General features: G+C 35.6%; 1 long non-coding RNA gene across 2 annotated transcripts; it reads right to left on the minus strand.

The window, feature by feature from the left end:
- Positions 1–7,305: 7,305 nt before the first annotated feature.
- Positions 7,306–11,337, minus strand: LOC127130318 (uncharacterized). Of its 2 annotated transcripts, XR_007806444.1 has the most exons (4): positions 10,880–11,337; positions 10,224–10,272; positions 9,944–10,103; positions 7,306–7,567 (listed from the first exon to the last, which is right to left on the minus strand). It is a non-coding gene; the product is annotated as an uncharacterized LOC127130318 (long non-coding RNA). The 2 variants fall into 2 exon arrangements; XR_007806443.1 differs by having other exon boundaries at positions 7,306–10,103; positions 10,880–11,335.

Genomic DNA, 11,337 nt, shown 5'->3' on the forward strand with positions numbered 1-11,337 from the left:
CAGGTCTTACATTGTTGAAGGCCTCTGATCTTTTTATTTCCATCATACTAATAGAAGCTGCAATTGAATATCCTGTTGCATTACAGCAAAGACATACATACTGAATTAATCCACAAACTGTATAATGGTATCTGCCAAGAATGTTTTGAACTGTATCTACATAAGTATAGTTTCTCTTCCCAAAAAGAGGATCACCAGAACGATAACATTCAGTTAGCATCCATGAGGTATACAAAATGATGAGGCTGAAAAGGATCATCACTGTAGGACCGGTAATCCAACCCAATTACGCTAGCCCATGCCAATGACAGTACTCCAGATCCAATCACAGTTATTATTATATGAGAGCTTGATGTCCAAATGGTTCCTGTTTTTCTAGGACGGCCATTATTCAAGGCATTCAGTAGAGCTTCTTCTTTGGTAAAATTATTTCCACAAATGCTGATTCAACATAGTGTAGTTCAAGGTGAGCATCGTTTGCATCATCATTTGATTCAATGCGTGTAATTATTGAATGACTGTTGTATGGTTTGGTTTACATTGGTATTGCAGGTGGACATGGCATGGTGATGAATTGGAATGTTATGGATTATGCTCATGGAGGATTGCTAGGCAAGTGTATATTAGTAGATGAAATTAAACTTTATGGAGAGACGGAGAATGATAAAGCTCTGGATGAATCACTTTGCCAAGATAACTTTTCAGAGATGAAGCTGTGATAACAAATATTTTCTCTCAACGCAACCCTTTCATTAAATTCCATGTTATTCGTGCTGGAAAGGAAACCAGAGTTCCTACTATTCCAGGAAGTGATGGGCTTTTGTAGAGCATTGAAGAAGCTACCAGGTTGGCACACAATATTGGTTTCCATGTGATGATCAAAGCAACCATTGAGTTTCATAGCTTGAACTACCATTTCACCCCTATAGCCTCCGCGACGAAACTCCGATTCGGTAAGTCTTCCTGCTCCAATTCACGATCTATTCGCGTTAATCCTTGATTCTGATCCTCCTCGGATTTGCATGCAAAATACAAATTGGTTTGGAATTTTCAATTTCAGTTTCATCTCGATTTGGCAAAGTCACTTCAGGAATCCAGATTCGAGGTTGCCCCAAGTTCTTGGAATTGAAGGTGAAGCAGAAGATGGAATGCCATAGTGGATCACAATTCTCGGATCCAATTCAGTTGATTGCAAACTACCATGCTGCTGAAACTTGTGGTTGAAATGGTGATGGGCAGCTTTGTGCAACAACTTCTTGGCAAACATGGTTTTGATGATGATGATGATGATGATGTTTTTTTTTATTATAAGTTATTCATATGCCATGTGCATGGATGATAATGATTGAATGAATGAATGATTTGGAATATGAATGATTGTGTGGGAATCTTTAAACATGAACGAATGGAAAATCTCAATGTGAAATGAAGAAAATATGAAATGCAAATTTAAAAATTTACAAATGTAAAAATATGAAATAGTAAAATATGCGCATGAATGAAGAAGTATGTATGGAATTTCTTTGGATTATGAATGAATGTTTATTGAATTGTATTGAATGGAATTGGATATATTGAATGAAGGTTTGAAAGTTTGAATGAACTGTATGGTTATGGTTGTAGTTTGAATTTGATTGAAGTGATTGTAAAGAATAAGAATGGTTGTAACTTGGTTTATGGAAATGGATATTTGGTTATAAAAATGGATCTTAGAAATAATCCAAGACTAATCAAAATGTCAATTTAAAATCAAAAACCAATAAAACCAATTAAAATCAAATTAATCTATAATTTGTTAAAATTACTTTGATATCAACTCTAACATTTATTTGGAAGTTAAAATCAATTAGAGTTTGAATCATTAGTAAAAACACAATTAAGATTAAATTGAAATTTGGAATTAGACTTAATTTGAAATTAAAATCGAATTGAAAATTAAAAAGTCAAATAATTAGAATCCATTTTATAATCAAGAACACCATGATCAAAAAAACTTAGATAATAATCAATGTTTATAAAAAATAAATATGGATTTGGGAATGGACGGTTGCCTTTGGTCATGAATGTATGCAAATGAACTTTAGGCCAAGTGCCAAAAAAAATGAAAAAATTTCAGGACCAAAATCGGGGTATGACACTACCTTATCTAATTCATAATGGAATGGTCGTTCCCAGAGGACTACCACCAATGTCGAAGCCTTATAAGCCTTGGTATGACGAGAATGCCAGATGTGCCTTTCATGACAACTCAGAGGGTCATACAACAGAAAACTGTTGAGTGTTCAAGCTCCGAGTCCAGGAGTTGATAGATCATAAAATATTGTTTGTTTCTAATGTTCCGAATATGGGGAACAATCATTTGCCTAAACATAGTGGTTCAGGCGTCAATGTTGTAGAAAGTTTTACTGATGAAAGCTTAATAAAGGATATGCTCAATTTGATGACCCCTTGACAGTGGACCATGATAGATCGGTGGAAACATAATTTATGAAAGAAGTGCATGAAAAATGTGTGGTGTCTTCATTTGACCCTGATCAGTGTGTCAAATTTAAGGTTTGTCTTCAATGTTTGATGGATCAACAGGTTATTCAGTTTACTATAGCGAATATTGATGAGGGTGTTATTGTGATTGTGCATGTATTTGATCAAGAAAGACTCCTCAAGCCTTTAGTGGTTCCTTATCAAAAGAATACTAATACAACAACAGTGAAGAAAATTGACCGAAAGGTTATCCATGTTCCCGCTTAATTCTTGTTTCATAGTACCAAAGCAGTGCCTTGGAACTATGACCCCACAATTTATGTGGGTGACAAAATAATGATCTTGAAGGAGCCGTATGTGACCAATATCGCTAGAGCTAGTGGGATAACTCGAAGTGGAAGGATTTTTACCTCCTGAAGTAATTCAGAACAAAGCAAGCAAGATAACAGTTGAACCAACAAAGGGGAAGGAGGTAACCCCTACAGAAGCAAGCTCATCTAAGAAGGCAGTGTCTGTAGAGGAAGATAAGGAGTTTCTAAAGGTTAACAAGAAGAGTGAATACAAGGTCGTAAATCAGCTCAGCCAGACTCCATCAAAGATCTTCATCCTTTATTTACTTATGATTTATGAGGCTCACATGACTGCTTTATTGAAGTTCTTAAATAAGGCTTATGTAGCGAAACACATCAGTGTTAATCAGTTTGATAATGTGGTTGCTAATCTCAGTGTTGGTAGTTGTTTGATGTTTATAAATGATGATTTACCCTCCAATGGACGAGAACATAACATGGCTCTCCACATATCCATTCAATGTACAAACATTACTCTTGCTCAAGTGCTGCTAGATACAGGTTCATCTCTAAACTTATTACCACAGGCTACTCTAGCGCAGCTAAATATTGAAGGGTTACATACGAGGCCCAGTACACTTGTGGTGAAAGCTTTTAATGGGTCTAAGTGAATGGTTATTGGAGAGATTGATCTCCCTATCCTGATTGGGCTTCAAACTTTTCGTATTACTTTCTAGGTTATGGATATTAGGCTTGCCTACTACTATATTTTAGGTAGACCATGGATCCATGCTACTGGAGTTGTTACCTCGACACTCCACCAGAAGCTGAAGTTTGTCACTTCTGGTAAGCTGGTTTCAATATTCGGAGAAAAATATATTTTTGTCAGCCATCTGTTTTCATTCAGATACATTGAAGTAGATGAAGAAATTGTGGAAACTCCTCTCCAGAACCTTGAAGTAGTGAATGTGGTCCATACTAAGCCGAATCCCGTTGAAGAACCCAAGATGGTTATGTCCTCGTGGAAGAGTGTGAAAGCAGCAATTGAAGCTAGTTTTCCCAGAAGTTAGGGAAAAGTGATTGAATTACTAGAGAAGAAGGATAAATGTGGATTGGGATATCAGCCGTCTTTTGAATAGTCCAGAGATCAAAAGATACATCAAGGGAAAGTTCCTAGAATGCAAGAAGTGTTCTCTAAAGTTGGTTTTCGAAGTGATGATCAAGTGAACATGGTTGAAGATGAAGATGAGGAATTGTCCAATATGGTATTTTGTGGATCTCTAGATGCTGCTCCTACAAACTGGAAGGAATAGATGTTTTGGAGATGGTTTCTTGTTCAAAGTAATTTCCTATTTTTAAAAAAATCCTATACCCTACCCAAGGCATATGGATAGCTTTGTAGGGCCCATTTTGTTTCAATGTTTGACTTTATCATCAATATAAGTACATTTTGAGATCTTTGTCTTTCATATTTTTTGATTTTTGCAAATAATAAACAACAAAAATAAAAATGGCAATTTTTATTCCACATCACTTTCATTCTTCAAATTATTTCCTCTAAAAAGAAAAAAATCAATTCCATGCAGATCATTAATAACTGAATCCATTGAACACGAAAATGTTATAATTCCCCCTGACTTTGACCTCTCGATTAACCAAGCTGAAGAGGATGGTGAGGAAGGCTGCGAACTCCAAGAAGAGTTGGCCAGATGTTTAAAGCAAGAGGAAAAGATGATCCAGCCTCATCAAGAATCAATAGATGTGATCAATCTGGGGACTAAGGAGGTTCGAAAGGAAGTCAAGGTCGGAGCCGCCTTGGAACAAGCATAAAAGAGAAGAAAGTCAAGCTACTGCAAGAATATGTGGATGTGTTTGCATGGTCATATCAAGATATTCTAGGACTCGGCACCAACATAGTTACGCATAAGCTACTGTTGAAGCTGGAATGCCCATCCATCAAGAAGAAGCTGAGAAGGACTCTACCAGACATGGTTGTCAAGATAAGAAAGGAGGTCAAAAAGTAGTTTGATGCAGGTTTCCTGGTTGTTGCAACATACTCATAATGGATCGCTAATATTATGCCAGTTCCAAATAAAGATGGCAAAGTACGAATGTGTGTGGATTACAGAGATCTGAATAGAGCTAGTCCAAAAGATAATTTTCCTTTACTTCACATTGATGTATTGGTAGATAATATAGCTCAGTTCTCTGTATTCTCCTTCATGGATGATTCTCAGGATATAATCAAATTAAAATGTCTCCCGAAGATATGGAGAAAACAACTTTCATTACACCATGTGGCAAATTCTATTACAAGGTGATGCCTTTATGCCTGAAAAATATTAGGGCAACTTATCAAAGGGTCGTGGTAACTCTCTTCCATGATATGATGCATAAGAATATTTAAGTCTACATGGATGACATGTTTGCCAAGTCTCAGTCTAAAGAAGAGCATGTTATTCATCTGAAGAAGTTGTTTGCCAGATTGAAAAAGTACAAACTAAGCCTGAATCCTGCTAAGTGCGCTTTCGGTGTCAGATCTGGAAAACTACTAAGGTTTATTGTGAGCCAGATAGGCATTGAAGTTGATCCCGACAAAGTCATAGCTATTCAAGAGACACCAGCACCTCGTACCGAAAAGCAAGTCCACGATTTCTTGGGCAGACTGAAATATATTTTTTGATTCATCTCACATCTGACAGCCACTTGCAAGCCAATACTCAAGCTGTTAAGAAAATATCAAGTTGTCAAGTGGAACGATGATTGCCAAAAGGGAATTTGATAAAGTTAAATAGTATCTGTAAGAACCACCAATGTTGGTGCCACTAGTGCCAGAAAGGCCTCTCATTATGTGTTTGACAGTACTCGATGAATCCATGGGATGTGTATTGGGGCAGCATGATGAGACAGGTAGAAAAGAACATGATATATACTACTTGAGCAAGAAGTTTACATAATGTGAAATCAGGTGCTCAGTGCTAGAAAAAACTTATTGTGCACTAGCATGAGCCGCTCTTCTCCTAAGACATTACATGATTTGCCATACAATAATGTTGATATCTAAGATGGATTCCATCAAGTACATCTTCGAGAAACATGTATTAACTGGAAGAATCACTCGTTGGCAGATGTTATTGTTAGAATATGACATTCAGAATGTGACCCAGAAGGCCATTAAAGGCAGTCTGTTGTCAGAGTACCTTTCACACCAACTAGTAGAGTACTATTGATCGATGAGGCTAGATTTTCCAGATGAAGATGTAATGTACATAAGAGGCTATGAGATTCCAGGCCCAGAAGAAAGACTCGACCCTTGATCGTGATGGACACTCTGTCATACCCCAAAATCCATCATGCCCTTCACAACGATCATCTAGGTCACTAACCCTAATCATTTGCATATCCCGATAAGTATTCATCTCATCTACCTATCTATAATAGCATAGTACATTCCATTTGCATTGAGGAAAGCATAAAATCATGTAGTCAAAGTTCTAGGTCACACAAAGCATTAAAAGGAGGTTAAGTCCTAAGTCAGGGTTCTTCCATGGCATGCTGGTATTGGTGAACCCTTCATCTTGGTTATCTTTATCATGGAACATAACCTGGAAACCCTAATTCTTTGACCATGGTTGTAAACATCATCAAGATCAATCAAGTCCCTAAAACCCTAATTTCTGATTATGAAATTATCATCTATGGTGTATGCATTCAAGTATGAGGATTCATCTTATTCATCAGGTCCATTATGGATGGTTCGTGTGTTTGAAAGATTTATGGTCTTGATTCATTGATTGGGATCCATTCAAAGCCTTACATGTTCATGATTTGTTGCTTAGTCGGTGTTCCTTGGTTCAAGATCAGTCAATAGCATGGCGTAATCCATTTGGTTCAGGGCAGTGTGATCCATATTCGATTTCAATTGTCCATGATAGGTTACACAAAATTACACATTTTTACCTAAGTTTACTTTTGGTCAACTGTTGACTTTTTGATGAACCAGTTGACCAAAGTCAACTGACCACCCTAAAACCTAATCCCATCTCATGGATCTTGATTTACTATGCAAAGTCATGTTTTCTTGCTTCTAGTTTGATTTCTTCCATTTCATGTTCATGTCTTTATTAAACCATGTTCATTGTCCATTCATGTCCATCCTTAAACCACTTTTAACCATGTCTTTTCTTTACATTTTAAATCACGTTTCTTTACAAATCCATGATGATCATCATATGACCATGACCATAAGCCAAGTGTAATTAACATTCCATCAATTTTCCACAAATAACATTCATGGCATTAATCAAAGCCCATTTAATTGATAGTTTTTTTTCTATTTTTGTATTGACTAATATTAAGTGGGAATCAAGACATATGAACATGAATATGGTAGCCATTTTATCCATTTCATGAAAGCATTGCATACACATTTCAAGATCCTTTACGATTTCAACTTGCATCATAAATCAATTTAATTTCAACTTGTGTGATTAACCACTCAATTCTTATCTCAAACCATTACAAATCCATTACATAACATACAAATCTTCCATTCAATTTCCAAATTTCCAATCACATTCATTTTCCAATACACAAGTTACAACCATAATCATAACTAACTACTACATATTACATTTCAAACTACAAATTTACAACAAAATTCCAAGTAGCTTCATAGCCAATTTCATGGCCTTCCATCAAGCAACCTCAAACACTCATGACCAAAATTCCTTCAAGTCAATGCAAAGCCTTCATCCATCAACCTTCCAATTTCATCTTCATGTGTGCATCCAACTCTGTTTACAAAATCCGTGACAGTAAAAACCAAAGCCCTCTTAACATGTCCAAAAGCAATTCAACATGTAAGTACTTTTCATAAACATAACACTCAACCTAACTAACATTAACAAAACAAAACGACCATAGCATAATTTTGATTCCAATCCATACTAGCAGCAGCTCACTATCATGCATTCATAACGGATTCACTTAGCAGCATCAACATCACATACCAACATGTTCATTGCAAGCATAAGCATCATTCAGTAGTTGGCCAAAACTCAAAACAAATTAGAATTATCATTAGCAACCAGGTATTCATCACACAACAGTTCAATAATGCATCAGAAATTAAAGCTGAAAAATCAACAAATCATTCTACCGGCAATGTCAAACTTGCAAAACTAACATAGCAGAGTTAATCAAAAGTTCTCACTAACTATTGTAACAGAATTTACAACTAATAACTAACTGGAAAAAAAAACAACTAAAACCGGGGTATAAAACTCACCATTCACGGCTGTACTGAAAAAACATCGAATGATAAATATCGATTGACAAGACTTTCGGTCTTAGGCCTACGTACCAATATAAAAATGAGAGATCAAAATCACACGTGTGGACATCAAATATGCCACCTTAATTAACGAGAGAGATCTGACGGCTCTTGTTTTTTCTTATTTTTATTTTAATTTCTGGTTTTTTTTAAATCCTTCTATTTTGTTTAATTCATATTAGATTCATTTTTAATCCAAAAAATATGGGATTTTCACCAAAATCTTTAAATATTTTTTTCTTCCATATTTTGAATTAAAATCATTTTTTGGATTAATTTTGATATTTTTTTGTGAATTAAATGATTTTGAACTTGTTTTTAAATATTTTAAAATACTTTTGACTTTCCAAAAATTCTAAAACAAATTGTCTAAGGTCCTTTGACCTTATTTGACCTAGGATTAATCCATTGACCATTTATTTGATGATTTAAAGGGATTTGATGGTATATTAATGAGTCATTTGATTGACTTTGTGATTGATGTCTGATGATTGTTTCTGAGAGTTTACCAAGGAATATTTTCATTTGATACATGTGAAGACATTGAAGACTGTTGACTATTGGAGTGATTGTTAGGATGTTATGGCTATCTTTATTTGATGCATTGGTCTTCATATGATTTTTTTGGATGTTTGCTTATGTTTATCGCTTGCTCAAAAGTCCAAAGGAAATGGGTTTCTATCGAACATTTTTGTCTTGTGGATTGCATCTCATTGGTAAAATCTTTTCAACTCTTAACTTTTAATTTTTGTCTAAGGTAATCTCTTCATCTTCTCCCACTTCTTTAATTTCAAAATCTCTCCCTCCTTTCAAAACCTTCTTTGGTTGTGTTTTCAACTTAGACATATTTTAATGATTAGAAACTTTGGTTTTATCTCAATGAATTTTCAACCTTTTTCTTAATCAAACTTGTGAATGAACTTAACCATATTGACTTTAATTTCGAAAGACAAAAAGAACTAACAAACCTCATTCAAGTCTTTGACCTTTTTGTGCATTTTTCTGTTATTAAAATCAATTCACCAACTTTTTTTTAAAAATTTACCACAAATTATGAAATTTTGATCCCTCATTTTTATGTTAGTACGTAGGCATAAGACAATCTTGCCAAAAACAAAAATATAATTAAAGAATTCTTTTCTCATCCCTTCACTCTACATTCTTTTATCAAAGATCTTTTTGACCAAAACACCTGCACACAAAAAAGGCTCCCTAGGAGTATCTAGGGCACTTTGGATGCTAATACATTCCATCGGTGTAACCAACCACTTACCTGTAATCTCCGACATTTTATTAGTTTTGATTTGAAAACTTCTTATCTTTGGGTTTTCTTTGTACTTTTTCCTTTTCCTTTGGAAACAATAAAAGCGCAATAACTACTTTGGTTTTATTGACGTTGATTTAATCAATAATTCGATTGTCATGAATTTACCACTACACGAACTAACATTAAGAAAACAAAACGACCATAGCATAATTTCGATTCCAATCCACACTTGCAGCATCTCATTATTATGCATTCATAACGGATTCACTTAGCAACATCAACATCACATACCAACATGTTCATTACAAGCATAAGCATCATTCAGTAGCCAGCCAAAACTCAAAACAAACTAGAATTATCATTAGCAACCATGTATTCATCACACATCAGTTCAATAATGCATCAGAAATTGAGGCAGAAAAACCAACGAATCATTCTAACGACAATGTCAACTTGCAACACTAACATAGCAGAGTTAATCAAAAGTTCTCACTAACTGTTGTAACAGAATTTACAACTAAAAACTAACCGGAAAAAGAAAAAAAACTGAAACCGGGGGATAAAACTCACCATTCATGGTTGTATTGAAAAAACACAGATTGATAAAAACTTCATAATTCACCTTCAAAATTCTCCATTCCAAAACTCCCGAATTCACATTCGAGATCCACCATTCATCAAGCCGCGGAACTTCCGATAAAACCTCTAACCGGAGCTTCATCCTAACGACCTAGAAAAAGATTCATAACAGAAATTCTCAAAGGGGAATTCTCAAAAACTCTTCTCCAAACAGAAGCACAACAAAATTTGAAGCTAACAAACCATTGCTTAACCTTCAAACAGAACCTACCAGGCAAAACTACATCAACTCACGGTTCTGCATCAGATATTGAACTAACCTGCAGCAAGGCAAAAAATGCAAACAATCATACATCACAAAATTTAAAAACCATTTACAATTAAAATTCAACTCATAAACCAACAAAGTCTCCAACTGAAATAACTCATAAACCCCCCCTAACCACAATGAATCTAACTCGTAACAGTTGTTGGAAACAAAACCAGGTGTACCTTAGTTTCAAAACTTCACAAAAATCAAAAGCAAATTAACTTCATTAGCAAAATTACTCCATTGTCCCCAACTGTTTTAAAAGAGTGAATTCTCTAACTGATTTGAACTGGAAAATGCTAACAGGATTCCAACTCTATTAAAGCCTCACTCCTATAAATTATCACCACCTTGTCATTGAAAGTCTCTGCACGTTTTTGACCAAAAAAAAACATAATTCATCACCTTCTCCATTGACCCCTTCTCTAAACCATACAAATAACCTCTCGATTCTTTCAAATGTTCAACCACTATCGCTCTCTCAAACCAATCTCTCGCGACTCGAAACCGTAGAAAAAACTCAGAATGAAGGAGTAGAAGAAGTGAAGCAAGGTAGAAGAAGAGAGAGTGAGCATATCAAAAGGAAATAGGAAAGTGAAGAGCTAGAGCCAAATTACCTAAGTGTGCTGCTTCGTTCATCTCATCTTCTTCGCTGAGCCAAAGATCATCATGAAAGGCAAGGTTTCAGATTGAGGACAATAACCTGGAGAGGAAGGCTTCGCCGACTTACGTCCTCGTCATCGGTACTCTTGGATCTTTTTTTTTTTGCAGAATAGGTTGTTCTTCTCAATGTAATGATGAAATCCCTCTGATTGCTGGCTCGATTTCCCTTATGCTTCAGTTTAGTCACATGTTTTAGTTTTAGGGTTCATATTCTTTCGAGTTTCGATTGGAGCGAAGTGATAGGTTTTATGTTAGTTAGAGGTGAGATTGAGGGTAAGGGCTCCACCGCCGCCGGTGACGAAGTCCGGCGCGGCGGCGTGCATTTTCGATGTGAACGTTTGTAAGGATTGTGGAGTGAGCTGGTGAAACGCGTGAGAATGAGAAGAGAGGCGACTGGTACCTCTCCTAGCCT

Source organism: Lathyrus oleraceus, chromosome 1 (assembly GCF_024323335.1).
Source record: "Lathyrus oleraceus cultivar Zhongwan6 chromosome 1, CAAS_Psat_ZW6_1.0, whole genome shotgun sequence".
Lineage (NCBI taxonomy): Eukaryota > Viridiplantae > Streptophyta > Magnoliopsida > Fabales > Fabaceae > Lathyrus > Lathyrus oleraceus.